Here is an 18,989-nt window from a genome sequence, read left to right as displayed (position 1 = left end):
CCCTTCGCCATCCTCAAACATGGTGACCTTCCCCTCCCCCAAGAAAAGGAAGGACGGGGCACCTTCCATTGCTTGACTGCTGCGTGCGTGCGTGCCTGACCTTGATTTGAATCAGGTGTCCCTAATCCATCCAACACAAACCCCCGATTCGACTCATCAGCTCGTTGGTAAAGACTCTCAAATAAGAGGGACATCAAAAAACGTGCTGTGACGGTGATGAGTCAGCCGGCCGGCAACCGACGCTTTTGTTCTTCTTTTTTCCCTATGCTCATATGACCGCAGCTTGCTGCTTTCTCTGTGGCACGGTCATCGTCAACGGTCACCTCATCGTCATTCTGTATGCGCTTCCTGCGTATTTCTGTATTCTCTGACAAAAGTCCAGTGGTGTTGTTGGTTCTTCTATTAGTCACAACAATTCGCAGGCCCCAAAAAGGGGAAGCACACCGTTCCTGGAGGCACTGCAATACCAGGTCGATGCGTGGAGTGGACGGAGCAAGCCCCGGTTCCGGCTCCATGTGCCAAAAATCAATTTAATATGCAGTCCCCGGATAGGGGACGTATCAGATATTAAACTGATAAGAACAGATACTACACTTGATCTTAGCCAAAAGGCCGAGAAGCGATGACACAATGACGCAGCGGCAGGGGAGCCGGCAAAGGCGACGCCCATCTGGGAAGCGGTGAGGGGGGGGAGGGTTGGCAAAGGCCGTACGTCGTAGAGACCTGAAACTTTGAGGGATGGCACTAGCCACTCGCTCTACAACATCACCAAGGCTGGCCCCCCGATGGGCCCGGCGGTGGCGCTACAGCCACCGAAAGTACGAAATGGCTCGTAGCTCCCAAACCGCACGCCGCAGAACCAAGTGTCTTATATCATCGGAATCCTTGGCTCGAGCCGAGCGAGACGCATGCCTCGGATTTGAAGGTTGCGCTGGCGAAATTTTCGGGTATTTGGGATTTTGTGAAAAACCTACTTTTGCACACTAGTCCTAGGTCTTTTGCCCGATCTGGCCCAAACCAGTGCAGAAAGATTCTCTGGAGTCTGACTGTCCGTCCAGATCGGAAAAAAAGTGGGAATTTCGATTCAGCTTGGCGGCGGCAGGCCGAAACCTACGGGCTGGGCGAGGCGGGGTCTGCTAGAACGGCTATAGCTCTTGGACGGAACGAGACAATTTCACCCAAGCCGGTACACCCGTGCACGGGCTCAGTCTGGGGTCAGGCGAGAAAGGACGCGGTGAATGGCCACCTAGTGGCGCTTTAAAATGAAAAAGCAACAACATGAGAGCGGCTATAGGCGAACGTATGTCGCATGCTTTTTCACAGCACGCGCACGAGACAGTCGTACCATACGACAGAAAACCTCCATCCGAACAACTTTGCCTTTGGGACCACTGCTGTCAATCAACTCGTCCGTTGAATATCAAAGTTTGTGGGAAAAACCACATTCGGCAAACCGGTCGCAGGTTTCGACAACCTCGATGAAAACAGACGCAGTTCAGTTCTCTGAACTCTCCGGGTCACTGGCTGACACAGCAGAAAGAGACAGAAACATAACAAAACTGGTGCAACTTCACCCTTTGGGGCAGTGGGCGGCGCCACAAGCGTCAAGAACCGCACGCTTTTTCCCTCCACGCTATCTGCTTTTAACCAGTGTGTACAGGGGAGAGCGCGAACGCAGTCCCCCACTACCATAAATTATGCAGTCGAGATTCCCACATTTGGGGAATTCGCAGGGGTCAGCACAACCGGAGTGCAATGGCCGAGCCTCGCCCTGGGTGAACCACCTTCCTGATCATGGTGTCTCCCCTGCCAGGTAAGTATGAGTTGCCTGGCCTCCAGGCAGAGGCGCCCTATCCCCCTTCGCCATCCTCAAACACGGTGACCTTCCCCTCCCCCAAGAAAAGGAAGGACGGGGCACCTTCCATTGCTTGACTGCTGCGTGCGTGCGTGCCTGACCTTGATTTGAATCAGGTGTCCCTAATCCATCCAACACAAACCCCTGATTCGACTCATCAGCTCGTTGGTAAAGACTCTCAAATAAGAGGGACATCAAAAAACGTGCTGTGACGGTGATGAGTCAGCCGGCCGGCAACCGACGCTTTTGTTCTTCTTTTTTCCCTATGCTCATATGACCGCAGCTTGCTGCTTTCTCTGTGGCACGGTCATCGTCAACGGTCACCTCATCGTCATTCTGTATGCGCTTCCTGCGTATTTCTGTATTCTCTGACAAATGTCCAGTGGTGTTGTTGGTTCTTCTATTAGTCACAACAATTCGCAGTCCCCGAAAAGGGGAAGCACACCGTTCCTGGAGGCACTGCAATACCAGGTCGATGCGTGGAGTGGACGGAGCAAGCCCCGGTTCCGGCTCCATGTGCCAAAAATCAATTTAATATGCAGTCCCCGGATAGGGGACGTATCAGATATTAAACTGATAAGAACAGATACTACACTTGATCTTAGCCAAAAGGCCGAGAAGCGATGACACAATGACGCAGCGGCAGGGGAGCCGGCAAAGGCGACGCCCATCTGGGAAGCGGTGAGGGGGGGGAGGGTTGGCAAAGGCCGTACGTCGTAGAGACCTGAAACTTTGAGGGATGGTACTAGCCACTCGCTCTACAACATCACCAAGGCTGGCCCCCCGATGGGCCCGGCGGTGGCGCTACAGCCACCGAAAGTACGAAATGGCTCGTAGCTCCCAAACCGCACGCCGCAGAACCAAGTGTCTTATATCATCGGAATCCTTGGCTCGAGCCGAGCGAGACGCATGCCTCGGATTCGAAGGTTGCGCTGGCGAAATTTTCGGGTATTTGGGATTTTGTGAAAAACCTACTTTTGCACACTAGTCCTAGGTCTTTTGCCCGATCTGGCCCAAACCAGTGCAGAAAGATTCTCTGGAGTCTGACTGTCCGTCCAGATCGGAAAAAAAGTGGGAATTTCGATTCAGCTTGGCGGCGGCAGGCCGAAACCTACGGGCTGGGCGAGGCGGGGTCTGCTAGAACGGCTATAGCTCTTGGACGGAACGAGACAATTTCACCCAAGCCGGTACACCCGTGCACGGGCTCAGTCTGGGGTCAGGCGAGAAAGGACGCGGTGAATGGCCACCTAGTGGCGCTTTAAAATGAAAAAGCAACAACATGAGAGCGGCTATAGGCGAACGTATGTCGCGTGCTTTTTCACAGCACGCGCACGAGACAGTCGTACCATACGACAGAAAACCTCCATCCGAACAACTTTGCCTTTGGGACCACTGCTGTCAATCAACTCGTCCGTTGAATATCAAAGTTTGTGGGAAAAACCACATTCGGCAAACCGGTCGCAGGTTTCGACAACCTCGATGAAAACAGACGCAGTTCAGTTCTCTGAACTCTCCGGGTCACTGGCTGACACAGCAGAAAGAGACAGAAACATAACAAAACTGGTGCAACTTCACCCTTTGGGGCAGTGGGCGGCGCCACAAGCGTCAAGAACCGCACGCTTTTTCCCTCCACGCTATCTGCTTTTAACCAGTGTGTACAGGGGAGAGCGCGAACGCAGTCCCCCACTACCATAAATTATGCAGTCGAGATTCCCACATTTGGGGAATTCGCAGGGGTCAGCACAACCGGAGTGCAATGGCCGAGCCTCGCCCTGGGTGAACCACCTTCCTGATCATGGTGTCTCCCCTGCCAGGTAAGTATGAGTTGCCTGGCCTCCAGGCAGAGGCGCCCTATCCCCCTTCGCCATCCTCAAACACGGTGACCTTCCCCTCCCCCAAGAAAAGGAAGGACGGGGCACCTTCCATTGCTTGACTGCTGCGTGCGTGCGTGCCTGACCTTGATTTGAATCAGGTGTCCCTAATCCATCCAACACAAACCCCTGATTCGACTCATCAGCTCGTTGGTAAAGACTCTCAAATAAGAGGGACATCAAAAAACGTGCTGTGACGGTGATGAGTCAGCCGGCCGGCAACCGACGCTTTTGTTCTTCTTTTTTCCCTATGCTCATATGACCGCAGCTTGCTGCTTTCTCTGTGGCACGGTCATCGTCAACGGTCACCTCATCGTCATTCTGTATGCGCTTCCTGCGTATTTCTGTATTCTCTGACAAAAGTCCAGTGGTGTTGTTGGTTCTTCTATTAGTCACAACAATTCGCAGTCCCCGAAAAGGGGAAGCACACCGTTCCTGGAGGCACTGCAATACCAGGTCGATGCGTGGAGTGGACGGAGCAAGCCCCGGTTCCGGCTCCATGTGCCAAAAATCAATTTAATATGCAGTCCCCGGATAGGGGACGTATCAGATATTAAACTGATAAGAACAGATACTACACTTGATCTTAGCCAAAAGGCCGAGAAGCGATGACACAATGACGCAGCGGCAGGGGAGCCGGCAAAGGCGACGCCCATCTGGGAAGCGGTGAGGGGGGGGAGGGTTGGCAAAGGCCGTACGTCGTAGAGACCTGAAACTTTGAGGGATGGTACTAGCCACTCGCTCTACAACATCACCAAGGCTGGCCCCCCGATGGGCCCGGCGGTGGCGCTACAGCCACCGAAAGTACGAAATGGCTCGTAGCTCCCAAACCGCACGCCGCAGAACCAAGTGTCTTATATCATCGGAATCCTTGGCTCGAGCCGAGCGAGACGCATGCCTCGGATTCGAAGGTTGCGCTGGCGAAATTTTCGGGTATTTGGGATTTTGTGAAAAACCTACTTTTGCACACTAGTCCTAGGTCTTTTGCCCGATCTGGCCCAAACCAGTGCAGAAAGATTCTCTGGAGTCTGACTGTCCGTCCAGATCGGAAAAAAAGTGGGAATTTCGATTCAGCTTGGCGGCGGCAGGCCGAAACCTACGGGCTGGGCGAGGCGGGGTCTGCTAGAACGGCTATAGCTCTTGGACGGAACGAGACAATTTCACCCAAGCCGGTACACCCGTGCACGGGCTCAGTCTGGGGTCAGGCGAGAAAGGACGCGGTGAATGGCCACCTAGTGGCGCTTTAAAATGAAAAAGCAACAACATGAGAGCGGCTATAGGCGAACGTATGTCGCGTGCTTTTTCACAGCACGCGCACGAGACAGTCGTACCATACGACAGAAAACCTCCATCCGAACAACTTTGCCTTTGGGACCACTGCTGTCAATCAACTCGTCCGTTGAATATCAAAGTTTGTGGGAAAAACCACATTCGGCAAACCGGTCGCAGGTTTCGACAACCTCGATGAAAACAGACGCAGTTCAGTTCTCTGAACTCTCCGGGTCACTGGCTGACACAGCAGAAAGAGACAGAAACATAACAAAACTGGTGCAACTTCACCCTTTGGGGCAGTGGGCGGCGCCACAAGCGTCAAGAACCGCACGCTTTTTCCCTCCACGCTATCTGCTTTTAACCAGTGTGTACAGGGGAGAGCGCGAACGCAGTCCCCCACTACCATAAATTATGCAGTCGAGATTCCCACATTTGGGGAATTCGCAGGGGTCAGCACAACCGGAGTGCAATGGCCGAGCCTCGCCCTGGGTGAACCACCTTCCTGATCATGGTGTCTCCCCTGCCAGGTAAGTATGAGTTGCCTGGCCTCCAGGCAGAGGCGCCCTATCCCCCTTCGCCATCCTCAAACACGGTGACCTTCCCCTCCCCCAAGAAAAGGAAGGACGGGGCACCTTCCATTGCTTGACTGCTGCGTGCGTGCGTGCCTGACCTTGATTTGAATCAGGTGTCCCTAATCCATCCAACACAAACCCCTGATTCGACTCATCAGCTCGTTGGTAAAGACTCTCAAATAAGAGGGACATCAAAAAACGTGCTGTGACGGTGATGAGTCAGCCGGCCGGCAACCGACGCTTTTGTTCTTCTTTTTTCCCTATGCTCATATGACCGCAGCTTGCTGCTTTCTCTGTGGCACGGTCATCGTCAACGGTCACCTCATCGTCATTCTGTATGCGCTTCCTGCGTATTTCTGTATTCTCTGACAAAAGTCCAGTGGTGTTGTTGGTTCTTCTATTAGTCACAACAATTCGCAGTCCCCGAAAAGGGGAAGCACACCGTTCCTGGAGGCACTGCAATACCAGGTCGATGCGTGGAGTGGACGGAGCAAGCCCCGGTTCCGGCTCCATGTGCCAAAAATCAATTTAATATGCAGTCCCCGGATAGGGGACGTATCAGATATTAAACTGATAAGAACAGATACTACACTTGATCTTAGCCAAAAGGCCGAGAAGCGATGACACAATGACGCAGCGGCAGGGGAGCCGGCAAAGGCGACGCCCATCTGGGAAGCGGTGAGGGGGGGGAGGGTTGGCAAAGGCCGTACGTCGTAGAGACCTGAAACTTTGAGGGATGGTACTAGCCACTCGCTCTACAACATCACCAAGGCTGGCCCCCCGATGGGCCCGGCGGTGGCGCTACAGCCACCGAAAGTACGAAATGGCTCGTAGCTCCCAAACCGCACGCCGCAGAACCAAGTGTCTTATATCATCGGAATCCTTGGCTCGAGCCGAGCGAGACGCATGCCTCGGATTCGAAGGTTGCGCTGGCGAAATTTTCGGGTATTTGGGATTTTGTGAAAAACCTACTTTTGCACACTAGTCCTAGGTCTTTTGCCCGATCTGGCCCAAACCAGTGCAGAAAGATTCTCTGGAGTCTGACTGTCCGTCCAGATCGGAAAAAAAGTGGGAATTTCGATTCAGCTTGGCGGCGGCAGGCCGAAACCTACGGGCTGGGCGAGGCGGGGTCTGCTAGAACGGCTATAGCTCTTGGACGGAACGAGACAATTTCACCCAAGCCGGTACACCCGTGCACGGGCTCAGTCTGGGGTCAGGCGAGAAAGGACGCGGTGAATGGCCACCTAGTGGCGCTTTAAAATGAAAAAGCAACAACATGAGAGCGGCTATAGGCGAACGTATGTCGCGTGCTTTTTCACAGCACGCGCACGAGACAGTCGTACCATACGACAGAAAACCTCCATCCGAACAACTTTGCCTTTGGGACCACTGCTGTCAATCAACTCGTCCGTTGAATATCAAAGTTTGTGGGAAAAACCACATTCGGCAAACCGGTCGCAGGTTTCGACAACCTCGATGAAAACAGACGCAGTTCAGTTCTCTGAACTCTCCGGGTCACTGGCTGACACAGCAGAAAGAGACAGAAACATAACAAAACTGGTGCAACTTCACCCTTTGGGGCAGTGGGCGGCGCCACAAGCGTCAAGAACCGCACGCTTTTTCCCTCCACGCTATCTGCTTTTAACCAGTGTGTACAGGGGAGAGCGCGAACGCAGTCCCCCACTACCATAAATTATGCAGTCGAGATTCCCACATTTGGGGAATTCGCAGGGGTCAGCACAACCGGAGTGCAATGGCCGAGCCTCGCCCTGGGTGAACCACCTTCCTGATCATGGTGTCTCCCCTGCCAGGTAAGTATGAGTTGCCTGGCCTCCAGGCAGAGGCGCCCTATCCCCCTTCGCCATCCTCAAACACGGTGACCTTCCCCTCCCCCAAGAAAAGGAAGGACGGGGCACCTTCCATTGCTTGACTGCTGCGTGCGTGCGTGCCTGACCTTGATTTGAATCAGGTGTCCCTAATCCATCCAACACAAACCCCTGATTCGACTCATCAGCTCGTTGGTAAAGACTCTCAAATAAGAGGGACATCAAAAAACGTGCTGTGACGGTGATGAGTCAGCCGGCCGGCAACCGACGCTTTTGTTCTTCTTTTTTCCCTATGCTCATATGACCGCAGCTTGCTGCTTTCTCTGTGGCACGGTCATCGTCAACGGTCACCTCATCGTCATTCTGTATGCGCTTCCTGCGTATTTCTGTATTCTCTGACAAAAGTCCAGTGGTGTTGTTGGTTCTTCTATTAGTCACAACAATTCGCAGTCCCCGAAAAGGGGAAGCACACCGTTCCTGGAGGCACTGCAATACCAGGTCGATGCGTGGAGTGGACGGAGCAAGCCCCGGTTCCGGCTCCATGTGCCAAAAATCAATTTAATATGCAGTCCCCGGATAGGGGACGTATCAGATATTAAACTGATAAGAACAGATACTACACTTGATCTTAGCCAAAAGGCCGAGAAGCGATGACACAATGACGCAGCGGCAGGGGAGCCGGCAAAGGCGACGCCCATCTGGGAAGCGGTGAGGGGGGGGAGGGTTGGCAAAGGCCGTACGTCGTAGAGACCTGAAACTTTGAGGGATGGTACTAGCCACTCGCTCTACAACATCACCAAGGCTGGCCCCCCGATGGGCCCGGCGGTGGCGCTACAGCCACCGAAAGTACGAAATGGCTCGTAGCTCCCAAACCGCACGCCGCAGAACCAAGTGTCTTATATCATCGGAATCCTTGGCTCGAGCCGAGCGAGACGCATGCCTCGGATTCGAAGGTTGCGCTGGCGAAATTTTCGGGTATTTGGGATTTTGTGAAAAACCTACTTTTGCACACTAGTCCTAGGTCTTTTGCCCGATCTGGCCCAAACCAGTGCAGAAAGATTCTCTGGAGTCTGACTGTCCGTCCAGATCGGAAAAAAAGTGGGAATTTCGATTCAGCTTGGCGGCGGCAGGCCGAAACCTACGGGCTGGGCGAGGCGGGGTCTGCTAGAACGGCTATAGCTCTTGGACGGAACGAGACAATTTCACCCAAGCCGGTACACCCGTGCACGGGCTCAGTCTGGGGTCAGGCGAGAAAGGACGCGGTGAATGGCCACCTAGTGGCGCTTTAAAATGAAAAAGCAACAACATGAGAGCGGCTATAGGCGAACGTATGTCGCGTGCTTTTTCACAGCACGCGCACGAGACAGTCGTACCATACGACAGAAAACCTCCATCCGAACAACTTTGCCTTTGGGACCACTGCTGTCAATCAACTCGTCCGTTGAATATCAAAGTTTGTGGGAAAAACCACATTCGGCAAACCGGTCGCAGGTTTCGACAACCTCGATGAAAACAGACGCAGTTCAGTTCTCTGAACTCTCCGGGTCACTGGCTGACACAGCAGAAAGAGACAGAAACATAACAAAACTGGTGCAACTTCACCCTTTGGGGCAGTGGGCGGCGCCACAAGCGTCAAGAACCGCACGCTTTTTCCCTCCACGCTATCTGCTTTTAACCAGTGTGTACAGGGGAGAGCGCGAACGCAGTCCCCCACTACCATAAATTATGCAGTCGAGATTCCCACATTTGGGGAATTCGCAGGGGTCAGCACAACCGGAGTGCAATGGCCGAGCCTCGCCCTGGGTGAACCACCTTCCTGATCATGGTGTCTCCCCTGCCAGGTAAGTATGAGTTGCCTGGCCTCCAGGCAGAGGCGCCCTATCCCCCTTCGCCATCCTCAAACACGGTGACCTTCCCCTCCCCCAAGAAAAGGAAGGACGGGGCACCTTCCATTGCTTGACTGCTGCGTGCGTGCGTGCCTGACCTTGATTTGAATCAGGTGTCCCTAATCCATCCAACACAAACCCCTGATTCGACTCATCAGCTCGTTGGTAAAGACTCTCAAATAAGAGGGACATCAAAAAACGTGCTGTGACGGTGATGAGTCAGCCGGCCGGCAACCGACGCTTTTGTTCTTCTTTTTTCCCTATGCTCATATGACCGCAGCTTGCTGCTTTCTCTGTGGCACGGTCATCGTCAACGGTCACCTCATCGTCATTCTGTATGCGCTTCCTGCGTATTTCTGTATTCTCTGACAAAAGTCCAGTGGTGTTGTTGGTTCTTCTATTAGTCACAACAATTCGCAGTCCCCGAAAAGGGGAAGCACACCGTTCCTGGAGGCACTGCAATACCAGGTCGATGCGTGGAGTGGACGGAGCAAGCCCCGGTTCCGGCTCCATGTGCCAAAAATCAATTTAATATGCAGTCCCCGGATAGGGGACGTATCAGATATTAAACTGATAAGAACAGATACTACACTTGATCTTAGCCAAAAGGCCGAGAAGCGATGACACAATGACGCAGCGGCAGGGGAGCCGGCAAAGGCGACGCCCATCTGGGAAGCGGTGAGGGGGGGGAGGGTTGGCAAAGGCCGTACGTCGTAGAGACCTGAAACTTTGAGGGATGGTACTAGCCACTCGCTCTACAACATCACCAAGGCTGGCCCCCCGATGGGCCCGGCGGTGGCGCTACAGCCACCGAAAGTACGAAATGGCTCGTAGCTCCCAAACCGCACGCCGCAGAACCAAGTGTCTTATATCATCGGAATCCTTGGCTCGAGCCGAGCGAGACGCATGCCTCGGATTCGAAGGTTGCGCTGGCGAAATTTTCGGGTATTTGGGATTTTGTGAAAAACCTACTTTTGCACACTAGTCCTAGGTCTTTTGCCCGATCTGGCCCAAACCAGTGCAGAAAGATTCTCTGGAGTCTGACTGTCCGTCCAGATCGGAAAAAAAGTGGGAATTTCGATTCAGCTTGGCGGCGGCAGGCCGAAACCTACGGGCTGGGCGAGGCGGGGTCTGCTAGAACGGCTATAGCTCTTGGACGGAACGAGACAATTTCACCCAAGCCGGTACACCCGTGCACGGGCTCAGTCTGGGGTCAGGCGAGAAAGGACGCGGTGAATGGCCACCTAGTGGCGCTTTAAAATGAAAAAGCAACAACATGAGAGCGGCTATAGGCGAACGTATGTCGCGTGCTTTTTCACAGCACGCGCACGAGACAGTCGTACCATACGACAGAAAACCTCCATCCGAACAACTTTGCCTTTGGGACCACTGCTGTCAATCAACTCGTCCGTTGAATATCAAAGTTTGTGGGAAAAACCACATTCGGCAAACCGGTCGCAGGTTTCGACAACCTCGATGAAAACAGACGCAGTTCAGTTCTCTGAACTCTCCGGGTCACTGGCTGACACAGCAGAAAGAGACAGAAACATAACAAAACTGGTGCAACTTCACCCTTTGGGGCAGTGGGCGGCGCCACAAGCGTCAAGAACCGCACGCTTTTTCCCTCCACGCTATCTGCTTTTAACCAGTGTGTACAGGGGAGAGCGCGAACGCAGTCCCCCACTACCATAAATTATGCAGTCGAGATTCCCACATTTGGGGAATTCGCAGGGGTCAGCACAACCGGAGTGCAATGGCCGAGCCTCGCCCTGGGTGAACCACCTTCCTGATCATGGTGTCTCCCCTGCCAGGTAAGTATGAGTTGCCTGGCCTCCAGGCAGAGGCGCCCTATCCCCCTTCGCCATCCTCAAACATGGTGACCTTCCCCTCCCCCAAGAAAAGGAAGGACGGGGCACCTTCCATTGCTTGACTGCTGCGTGCGTGCGTGCCTGACCTTGATTTGAATCAGGTGTCCCTAATCCATCCAACACAAACCCCCGATTCGACTCATCAGCTCGTTGGTAAAGACTCTCAAATAAGAGGGACATCAAAAAACGTGCTGTGACGGTGATGAGTCAGCCGGCCGGCAACCGACGCTTTTGTTCTTCTTTTTTCCCTATGCTCATATGACCGCAGCTTGCTGCTTTCTCTGTGGCACGGTCATCGTCAACGGTCACCTCATCGTCATTCTGTATGCGCTTCCTGCGTATTTCTGTATTCTCTGACAAAAGTCCAGTGGTGTTGTTGGTTCTTCTATTAGTCACAACAATTCGCAGGCCCCAAAAAGGGGAAGCACACCGTTCCTGGAGGCACTGCAATACCAGGTCGATGCGTGGAGTGGACGGAGCAAGCCCCGGTTCCGGCTCCATGTGCCAAAAATCAATTTAATATGCAGTCCCCGGATAGGGGACGTATCAGATATTAAACTGATAAGAACAGATACTACACTTGATCTTAGCCAAAAGGCCGAGAAGCGATGACACAATGACGCAGCGGCAGGGGAGCCGGCAAAGGCGACGCCCATCTGGGAAGCGGTGAGGGGGGGGAGGGTTGGCAAAGGCCGTACGTCGTAGAGACCTGAAACTTTGAGGGATGGCACTAGCCACTCGCTCTACAACATCACCAAGGCTGGCCCCCCGATGGGCCCGGCGGTGGCGCTACAGCCACCGAAAGTACGAAATGGCTCGTAGCTCCCAAACCGCACGCCGCAGAACCAAGTGTCTTATATCATCGGAATCCTTGGCTCGAGCCGAGCGAGACGCATGCCTCGGATTTGAAGGTTGCGCTGGCGAAATTTTCGGGTATTTGGGATTTTGTGAAAAACCTACTTTTGCACACTAGTCCTAGGTCTTTTGCCCGATCTGGCCCAAACCAGTGCAGAAAGATTCTCTGGAGTCTGACTGTCCGTCCAGATCGGAAAAAAAGTGGGAATTTCGATTCAGCTTGGCGGCGGCAGGCCGAAACCTACGGGCTGGGCGAGGCGGGGTCTGCTAGAACGGCTATAGCTCTTGGACGGAACGAGACAATTTCACCCAAGCCGGTACACCCGTGCACGGGCTCAGTCTGGGGTCAGGCGAGAAAGGACGCGGTGAATGGCCACCTAGTGGCGCTTTAAAATGAAAAAGCAACAACATGAGAGCGGCTATAGGCGAACGTATGTCGCGTGCTTTTTCACAGCACGCGCACGAGACAGTCGTACCATACGACAGAAAACCTCCATCCGAACAACTTTGCCTTTGGGACCACTGCTGTCAATCAACTCGTCCGTTGAATATCAAAGTTTGTGGGAAAAACCACATTCGGCAAACCGGTCGCAGGTTTCGACAACCTCGATGAAAACAGACGCAGTTCAGTTCTCTGAACTCTCCGGGTCACTGGCTGACACAGCAGAAAGAGACAGAAACATAACAAAACTGGTGCAACTTCACCCTTTGGGGCAGTGGGCGGCGCCACAAGCGTCAAGAACCGCACGCTTTTTCCCTCCACGCTATCTGCTTTTAACCAGTGTGTACAGGGGAGAGCGCGAACGCAGTCCCCCACTACCATAAATTATGCAGTCGAGATTCCCACATTTGGGGAATTCGCAGGGGTCAGCACAACCGGAGTGCAATGGCCGAGCCTCGCCCTGGGTGAACCACCTTCCTGATCATGGTGTCTCCCCTGCCAGGTAAGTATGAGTTGCCTGGCCTCCAGGCAGAGGCGCCCTATCCCCCTTCGCCATCCTCAAACACGGTGACCTTCCCCTCCCCCAAGAAAAGGAAGGACGGGGCACCTTCCATTGCTTGACTGCTGCGTGCGTGCGTGCCTGACCTTGATTTGAATCAGGTGTCCCTAATCCATCCAACACAAACCCCTGATTCGACTCATCAGCTCGTTGGTAAAGACTCTCAAATAAGAGGGACATCAAAAAACGTGCTGTGACGGTGATGAGTCAGCCGGCCGGCAACCGACGCTTTTGTTCTTCTTTTTTCCCTATGCTCATATGACCGCAGCTTGCTGCTTTCTCTGTGGCACGGTCATCGTCAACGGTCACCTCATCGTCATTCTGTATGCGCTTCCTGCGTATTTCTGTATTCTCTGACAAAAGTCCAGTGGTGTTGTTGGTTCTTCTATTAGTCACAACAATTCGCAGTCCCCGAAAAGGGGAAGCACACCGTTCCTGGAGGCACTGCAATACCAGGTCGATGCGTGGAGTGGACGGAGCAAGCCCCGGTTCCGGCTCCATGTGCCAAAAATCAATTTAATATGCAGTCCCCGGATAGGGGACGTATCAGATATTAAACTGATAAGAACAGATACTACACTTGATCTTAGCCAAAAGGCCGAGAAGCGATGACACAATGACGCAGCGGCAGGGGAGCCGGCAAAGGCGACGCCCATCTGGGAAGCGGTGAGGGGGGGGAGGGTTGGCAAAGGCCGTACGTCGTAGAGACCTGAAACTTTGAGGGATGGTACTAGCCACTCGCTCTACAACATCACCAAGGCTGGCCCCCCGATGGGCCCGGCGGTGGCGCTACAGCCACCGAAAGTACGAAATGGCTCGTAGCTCCCAAACCGCACGCCGCAGAACCAAGTGTCTTATATCATCGGAATCCTTGGCTCGAGCCGAGCGAGACGCATGCCTCGGATTCGAAGGTTGCGCTGGCGAAATTTTCGGGTATTTGGGATTTTGTGAAAAACCTACTTTTGCACACTAGTCCTAGGTCTTTTGCCCGATCTGGCCCAAACCAGTGCAGAAAGATTCTCTGGAGTCTGACTGTCCGTCCAGATCGGAAAAAAAGTGGGAATTTCGATTCAGCTTGGCGGCGGCAGGCCGAAACCTACGGGCTGGGCGAGGCGGGGTCTGCTAGAACGGCTATAGCTCTTGGACGGAACGAGACAATTTCACCCAAGCCGGTACACCCGTGCACGGGCTCAGTCTGGGGTCAGGCGAGAAAGGACGCGGTGAATGGCCACCTAGTGGCGCTTTAAAATGAAAAAGCAACAACATGAGAGCGGCTATAGGCGAACGTATGTCGCGTGCTTTTTCACAGCACGCGCACGAGACAGTCGTACCATACGACAGAAAACCTCCATCCGAACAACTTTGCCTTTGGGACCACTGCTGTCAATCAACTCGTCCGTTGAATATCAAAGTTTGTGGGAAAAACCACATTCGGCAAACCGGTCGCAGGTTTCGACAACCTCGATGAAAACAGACGCAGTTCAGTTCTCTGAACTCTCCGGGTCACTGGCTGACACAGCAGAAAGAGACAGAAACATAACAAAACTGGTGCAACTTCACCCTTTGGGGCAGTGGGCGGCGCCACAAGCGTCAAGAACCGCACGCTTTTTCCCTCCACGCTATCTGCTTTTAACCAGTGTGTACAGGGGAGAGCGCGAACGCAGTCCCCCACTACCATAAATTATGCAGTCGAGATTCCCACATTTGGGGAATTCGCAGGGGTCAGCACAACCGGAGTGCAATGGCCGAGCCTCGCCCTGGGTGAACCACCTTCCTGATCATGGTGTCTCCCCTGCCAGGTAAGTATGAGTTGCCTGGCCTCCAGGCAGAGGCGCCCTATCCCCCTTCGCCATCCTCAAACACGGTGACCTTCCCCTCCCCCAAGAAAAGGAAGGACGGGGCACCTTCCATTGCTTGACTGCTGCGTGCGTGCGTGCCTGACCTTGATTTGAATCAGGTGTCCCTAATCCATCCAACACAAACCCCTGATTCGACTCATCAGCTCGTTGGTAAAGACTCTCAAATAAGAGGGACATCAAAAAACGTGCTGTGACGGTGATGAGTCAGCCGGCCGGCAACCGACGCTTTTGTTCTTCTTTTTTCCCTATGCTCATATGACCGCAGCTTGCTGCTTTCTCTGTGGCACGGTCATCGTCAACGGTCACCTCATCGTCATTCTGTATGCGCTTCCTGCGTATTTCTGTATTCTCTGACAAAAGTCCAGTGGTGTTGTTGGTTCTTCTATTAGTCACAACAATTCGCAGTCCCCGAAAAGGGGAAGCACACCGTTCCTGGAGGCACTGCAATACCAGGTCGATGCGTGGAGTGGACGGAGCAAGCCCCGGTTCCGGCTCCATGTGCCAAAAATCAATTTAATATGCAGTCCCCGGATAGGGGACGTATCAGATATTAAACTGATAAGAACAGATTTTTTTTCTTTTGAAAGGTTTTTATTGTCACCATTTACAATCATATTTCACAAAACACACTTTCCTTTCAACACACATTTAAAACAAGCAGAACATTTAATACACATGGTTTAAAATGAAGAATTCAGTGTTTAAAATAATAAAACTAAAACCATTGTGCAAGTCTTGTTTAATAGTCCATGTGTGTGTTGAGCTTCTTAAAAGGGGGTGTGGTGTTTGCATGTAAAAAACAGTAAATAAATAAAAATAAAAATGATAAAATCCATTGTGCAAGACTGGGGGTGAGTCCTTATCAAGTTTGCATTCCCCCCCACTCTCCAGGAAGAACACTTGGCCTGCCATTTCCGGGGCTCAGCGGAGATCCCCTCTCCTCCGGCCCGCTGGCCCGCTGTTCCCGTAGCCAGAGTGGTGAGGGTGCATCTACGGGCGGTCAAGGTCGGTGGTGGCCGGGACCTTCTTTGTGTGGCCTCGGCCCCCCCGTCCGAATGACGACGTGCGGCCCACCCTGCAGCGTTGATCTTATTCTTTGCTCGCATGCGTGGAGGGGGACCGTCACGCGTTTCCCCACCAGCAGGTTTCTGGTGACCCAGATGGCATCCTTGATTACGTTAAGGGTGAGCCAGAGCGATGCAAATTCATGCGATGTTTGGGCTTTTAGGCCCTGACCCACCCCTAGGATGGCGAGCTTGTAATCCACCTGGGCCCCACCCGCTGGCAGGCACGGGAAAAACAGGGGGCCGGCCCTGGCCCACAGGTCCCGCGCAGCACCGCACTCCCAGAGCAGATGGTAGACGGTCTCCGGGGATTTGCACCCGGACCGCGGGCAGATGGGATTTTTGGCCATGCCTCTGGAGTGCATAACCGCCCTGACCGGGAGGATCTCATGAGCCACCATCCATGACAAGTCCTTGTGTCGATTCTGGAGAGCGGGGTGAGCAGCATTCTTCCAGACCAATTTTGCCTCACTTAGAGTGAGGTTTGGAATTGGACTCACCGGTTCCCGGTCCTGCACAAAGGAGACAAGAGATTTGTGGTTGGTTAAAATGGTGACGTCTTGTTGTTCTAAAAAATGTTTCTTTAAAAACTTTTTTATAAAACTGTACTCTGTGGGTAGATTAAAAGATACTGGACTTCTCAAATCAATTGGTAAAATCTTCAGTGCTCTTAGGTAAGACCCCATCCAAAACCGTGCCATGGCTGCCGTCTTATTTTCTTTGGATGGGGTCGTGGCATATCTTAAATGTAGGGCGGTGAAGCGGCTGCCTAAAAACAGGTGGGGGTCTGGGAGCCCTTTTCCACCATTTTCTGGTCTCCTCTTGACCACGTCCCTCTTCAACCTCTCCCACTTGGACCCCCACAGGAAATAAAACACCGCCCTTTCTAATTTCTTTAGGAATTTCCTAGGTGGGATAAAAACAGAACAAACAAGTGACATTAGAGGTAAAATGATGGCTTTAAAAATTAAAACTTTGCCCTCCAAAGTCATCTGTCGTAGTCCCCAAAACCCCAGTCTTTTCCTAACTTTCCCTAATAAGTCAGTCCAGTTTTCCCGTCCACCCCCTTCCTTGTCAAATTTAACTCCTAAAATCTTAAAATCTGTCTCCTTAAAATCTACATTAAGTCCGCCTGTGTCTCTGTCGTCCCACGGTCCAAAGAGCAGGGCCTCGGACTTGCTTCTGTTGAGTTTTGCGCCCGAGGCCCGACCGTACCAGTCCGTCAAGTCCATAGCTCTTTGTATTGATAAAACGTCCGTGGCTAAAAGAGTTACGTCGTCCATGTAGAGCACACATGTCGCTGTCAGTCCACTGGTCCCTGGAATGTCTATTCCTTTTATCCATGTATCCCTTCTCAAGATCTGTGCCAGTGGCTCAATACAAGCCACATACAAAAGGGGGGATAAAGGACACCCCTGACGGACACCGCTGCGAATATTTACCGCTTTAGAGAGATGACCATTTACAAGGATTTTGCTGACTAAGCCCTCGTACAGCAGTCCCACCCAAGCTATGAACCTCTTCGGAAAACCCATTTTTTGCAGTACCTGAAACAGGTACTGGTGCGAGACTCGGTCAAACGCTTTCTCAAAATCTAAATTTAGGACTACTAGCCGGATGTTTCTGTCTCTCGCAAAACAGATGGCATCTCTAATCAGAACCAGGCTGTCTGTTATCCTTCTTCCGGGCACAGCACAAGCTTGATCCGGGTGGATTACGTCCTCTAAAACTGTCGACATACGTGTGGCTAAAATCTTACTAAAAAGTTTACAATCAAAATTTAAAAGAGTGATTGGTCTCCAGTTTTTTAAGTCAGTCCGGTCTCCTGTTTTGTAAAGTAAAGAAACTATCCCTGTTCTAAAACTGTCTGGAAGTTTGTCAACCGTCTCAAAGTCTTTAAAAACAGTCAATAGTTCATGAGCTAAAATATCCCAAAAGGTTAGATAAAATTCCAGGGGGAGTCCATCTACTCCTGGGGACTTCCCCCTTTTAAAACTTTTGAGGGATTTGTGCATTTCTAAAATGGTAAAATCTTGGGTTAAAAGCTCATTTTCACTGTTGACTTTACTGACTATGAATTCTAAAACTTCCTTTACAGTATCACTGTTTACATATTTTGTACTATATAATTCTCTGTAAAAATCCTCAACCCCTTTTAAAATTTCCCTTGTCGTTTTTGCTTCCCCCCCTTCTACTTTTACATTGACTATATTCCTTCTTTGTGTCATTATCTTTTTAAAAAAGTACCTAGTACATTTTTCACCTTCTTCTATTTCTCTTTCTTTACTTCTTAAAATGACCCCTTTGCTCTGAAGACTGGATAAAACTGACATTTCTTTTTTAACCTCTTGTATTTCATCATTAAAATCAAAACCATTGTTAAAAAGGGTAAAATATCTCTGTAGTCTTTTTTGCAGCCCCATCATGTGTCTCCTTTCCTTATCTTTCTTTTCTTTACCTACTTTCCTAAAAAACTGTCTCGTCCGGTCTTTTACCATCTCCCACCAATGTGCATGTGTCTCATAAAAGTCTCGGAGGGTCTGCCATTGGCTGAACTGCTCCCTATATTCCTTTACTACGTCCTCATCTTCTAAGAGGGAGCAGTTCAGCTTCCACAGCCCTCCCCCTACCGTCACACCCGTGGGTAGTGAAAGGGTGCAGGATAGCATTAGGTGGTCAGAAAAGAAGAGGGGAGTCAATGTAGCATCGGTTGGCGGGCAGTCTCTTGTAAAAATATAGTCGATTCGAGAGGCTTTGGCGCCATCACTACTGAACCAAGTGTAGCCCTCCTCTCTTTGATGCATGTTTTTAAAACAGTCGACTAAATTAAAATCTCTAACTAAACCCTGTAATAAAACCGATGTCTTATCAATTTTAAAATCTTCTCCAACCCTCTTTCTATCTTTTTTTGATAACACACAATTAAAATCCCCTGCCACCACTACCGGAACTCTTCCTAACATGTGGGGCTGCAAGTCTTCTAAAAGCTCATACCTATCATTTTTTTCCGTAAAACCATACACATTAAGAACATTAAAATCTCTACCTAAAAAATTTAGA

The 18,989-nt window shown here is 51.8% G+C and overlaps 16 non-coding genes and 1 pseudogene across 16 annotated transcripts; all 17 read right to left on the bottom strand.

The window, feature by feature from the left end:
- Positions 1-433: 433 nt before the first annotated feature.
- On the bottom strand, positions 434-624 carry LOC137066761 (U2 spliceosomal RNA). Its single transcript, XR_010902651.1, has one exon. It is a non-coding gene; the product is annotated as a U2 spliceosomal RNA (small nuclear RNA).
- A 1,033-nt stretch (positions 625-1,657) lies between these two features.
- LOC137067281 (U1 spliceosomal RNA) lies at positions 1,658-1,821 on the bottom strand. The gene has a single exon (XR_010903086.1). It is a non-coding gene; the product is annotated as a U1 spliceosomal RNA (small nuclear RNA).
- A 468-nt stretch (positions 1,822-2,289) lies between these two features.
- Positions 2,290-2,480, bottom strand: LOC137066760 (U2 spliceosomal RNA). Its single transcript, XR_010902650.1, has one exon. It is a non-coding gene; the product is annotated as a U2 spliceosomal RNA (small nuclear RNA).
- Positions 2,481-3,513: 1,033 nt separating this feature from the next.
- Positions 3,514-3,677, bottom strand: LOC137067280 (U1 spliceosomal RNA). Its single transcript, XR_010903085.1, has one exon. It is a non-coding gene; the product is annotated as a U1 spliceosomal RNA (small nuclear RNA).
- Positions 3,678-4,145: 468 nt separating this feature from the next.
- Positions 4,146-4,336, bottom strand: LOC137066759 (U2 spliceosomal RNA). Its single transcript, XR_010902649.1, has one exon. It is a non-coding gene; the product is annotated as a U2 spliceosomal RNA (small nuclear RNA).
- Positions 4,337-5,369: 1,033 nt separating this feature from the next.
- LOC137067279 (U1 spliceosomal RNA) lies at positions 5,370-5,533 on the bottom strand. The gene has a single exon (XR_010903084.1). It is a non-coding gene; the product is annotated as a U1 spliceosomal RNA (small nuclear RNA).
- Positions 5,534-6,001: 468 nt separating this feature from the next.
- On the bottom strand, positions 6,002-6,192 carry LOC137066757 (U2 spliceosomal RNA). The gene has a single exon (XR_010902648.1). It is a non-coding gene; the product is annotated as a U2 spliceosomal RNA (small nuclear RNA).
- Positions 6,193-7,225: 1,033 nt separating this feature from the next.
- Positions 7,226-7,389, bottom strand: LOC137067278 (U1 spliceosomal RNA). Its single transcript, XR_010903083.1, has one exon. It is a non-coding gene; the product is annotated as a U1 spliceosomal RNA (small nuclear RNA).
- Positions 7,390-7,857: 468 nt separating this feature from the next.
- Positions 7,858-8,048, bottom strand: LOC137066756 (U2 spliceosomal RNA). Its single transcript, XR_010902647.1, has one exon. It is a non-coding gene; the product is annotated as a U2 spliceosomal RNA (small nuclear RNA).
- Positions 8,049-9,081: 1,033 nt separating this feature from the next.
- On the bottom strand, positions 9,082-9,245 carry LOC137067277 (U1 spliceosomal RNA). The gene has a single exon (XR_010903082.1). It is a non-coding gene; the product is annotated as a U1 spliceosomal RNA (small nuclear RNA).
- A 468-nt stretch (positions 9,246-9,713) lies between these two features.
- On the bottom strand, positions 9,714-9,904 carry LOC137066755 (U2 spliceosomal RNA). Its single transcript, XR_010902646.1, has one exon. It is a non-coding gene; the product is annotated as a U2 spliceosomal RNA (small nuclear RNA).
- Positions 9,905-10,937: 1,033 nt separating this feature from the next.
- LOC137067275 (U1 spliceosomal RNA) lies at positions 10,938-11,101 on the bottom strand. Its single transcript, XR_010903081.1, has one exon. It is a non-coding gene; the product is annotated as a U1 spliceosomal RNA (small nuclear RNA).
- Positions 11,102-11,569: 468 nt separating this feature from the next.
- On the bottom strand, positions 11,570-11,760 carry LOC137066754 (U2 spliceosomal RNA). Its single transcript, XR_010902645.1, has one exon. It is a non-coding gene; the product is annotated as a U2 spliceosomal RNA (small nuclear RNA).
- A 1,033-nt stretch (positions 11,761-12,793) lies between these two features.
- LOC137067274 (U1 spliceosomal RNA) lies at positions 12,794-12,957 on the bottom strand. Its single transcript, XR_010903080.1, has one exon. It is a non-coding gene; the product is annotated as a U1 spliceosomal RNA (small nuclear RNA).
- Positions 12,958-13,425: 468 nt separating this feature from the next.
- Positions 13,426-13,616, bottom strand: LOC137066753 (U2 spliceosomal RNA). The gene has a single exon (XR_010902644.1). It is a non-coding gene; the product is annotated as a U2 spliceosomal RNA (small nuclear RNA).
- Positions 13,617-14,649: 1,033 nt separating this feature from the next.
- Positions 14,650-14,813, bottom strand: LOC137067272 (U1 spliceosomal RNA). Its single transcript, XR_010903078.1, has one exon. It is a non-coding gene; the product is annotated as a U1 spliceosomal RNA (small nuclear RNA).
- Positions 14,814-15,281: 468 nt separating this feature from the next.
- On the bottom strand, positions 15,282-15,456 carry LOC137066902 (U2 spliceosomal RNA; annotated as a pseudogene).
- Between the last annotated feature and the right edge of the window lie 3,533 nt (positions 15,457-18,989).

This window comes from Pseudorasbora parva, unplaced genomic scaffold (genome assembly GCF_024679245.1).
Source record: "Pseudorasbora parva isolate DD20220531a unplaced genomic scaffold, ASM2467924v1 scaffold_33, whole genome shotgun sequence".
NCBI classification, from domain to species: domain Eukaryota; kingdom Metazoa; phylum Chordata; class Actinopteri; order Cypriniformes; family Gobionidae; genus Pseudorasbora; species Pseudorasbora parva.
This window is presented reverse-complemented; position numbering and strand designations above follow the sequence as displayed.